Source organism: Lipotes vexillifer, unplaced genomic scaffold (genome assembly GCF_000442215.2).
Source record: "Lipotes vexillifer unplaced genomic scaffold, Lipotes_vexillifer_v1.1 scaffold543, whole genome shotgun sequence".
In the NCBI taxonomy this organism is placed as follows: domain Eukaryota; kingdom Metazoa; phylum Chordata; class Mammalia; order Artiodactyla; family Lipotidae; genus Lipotes; species Lipotes vexillifer.
The window spans coordinates 2717766-2719084 of record NW_006799055.1 but is presented as its reverse complement, the minus strand read 5'-3'; the positions used below and the strand labels follow the sequence as shown (position 1 = coordinate 2719084).

At 48.7% G+C, this 1319-nt stretch overlaps 1 pseudogene; it reads left to right on the top strand.

The window, feature by feature from the left end:
* Positions 1-641: 641 nt before the first annotated feature.
* On the top strand, positions 642-1117 carry LOC103088713 (60S ribosomal protein L26 pseudogene; annotated as a pseudogene).
* Positions 1118-1319: the final 202 nt, after the last annotated feature.

The following is a 1319-nucleotide window of genomic DNA, read 5'->3' as shown; positions in this document are numbered from 1 at the left end:
CGTACATCATACGCTAATCCTAACAGAGCCAGGAGTTCCGGAGGCTTCTGGGTCCAAGGACCGATGCATCCATAGGGCTGGGGCCTAGCAGAGGGCTTGGGTTCCGGCCGCGTGGGAGGGAACATGACAGTGGCCTTTCTCAGGGGAATAAAGTATGGTGCCAGGCAGTGTGAGCTCAGGAATCAGATATTCAGAGGAGTGTTGGCCCCTGGACAAGCTGGGGAACCCCCACCCCCATCCAACAGGAAGTTGAGAACGATGCAGCACCTCCCATGGGGAGAGGTGGAGCCTGATCAGGACACCCACCAAACACCCTGACTGCTGGTGTCCACACCACCTTCACTAAGCACCTGCCACATGCCAGACAAAAGCCAGGTGCTCTACATTTGCTAGCACTTATCGTCACTACAACCTTGGAGACGGATATAATTATTCCCATTTTACAGATGAGGAAAATGAGGCCCCAGGGAAATTAAGCTACTTGTCCAAGGTTAGCTGGCTTGCAAGTGGCAGAGCCAGGATTCAAACCCAGGTTGTGCTTTTCGCTCTGTGTTGCTGTGTCCTAACAAAATGTTAAGTAAATATGGTAAGAAATGTGTACTAGCCCTTTTGTGGCCATCGCTGAAGCGCCGGAGGCCAAAATGAAGTTCATTCCCTTTGTGACTTCTGACTGCAGCAAGAACCGGAAAAGGCGTTTCAATGTGCCCTCCCACATTCGCAGGAAGATTATGTCTTCCCCTCTTTCTAAAGAGCTGAAACAGAAGTACAATGTCCGATCCATGCCCATCTGAAAGTATGATGAAGTTCCAGTTGTATGAGGGCACTACAAAGGGCAGCGAATTGGCAAAGTAGTCCAGGTTTACAGGAAGAAATATGTCAGCTACATTGAACGAGTGCAGCGGGAGAAGGCTAATGGCACGACTGTCCATGTGGGCATTCACCCCAGCAAGGTGGTCATCACCAGACTAAAGCTGGACAAAGACCACACAAAGATCCTCGAAGGTAAAGCCGATCTCGCCAGGTAGGAGAGGAAAAGGGCAGATATAAGGGAGAAACAATTGGGAAGATCAGGAATAAAGTATTCTTATATACAACTTTCATTAAAAACTTAAAATGAAAAAAAAAAAAGTGGGTACCAAAGAAAATACAGTTCACATAACGCTCTTAATAATCCATATATGGATCAAACTGTGTCTTCAAGATGGACTTCCTGGGGCTTCCCTGGTGGCGCAGTGGTTAAGAATCCTTCTGCCAAGGCAGGGGACATGGGTTCAAGCCCTAGTCCAGGAAGATCCCACATGCCGCAGAGCAACTAAGCC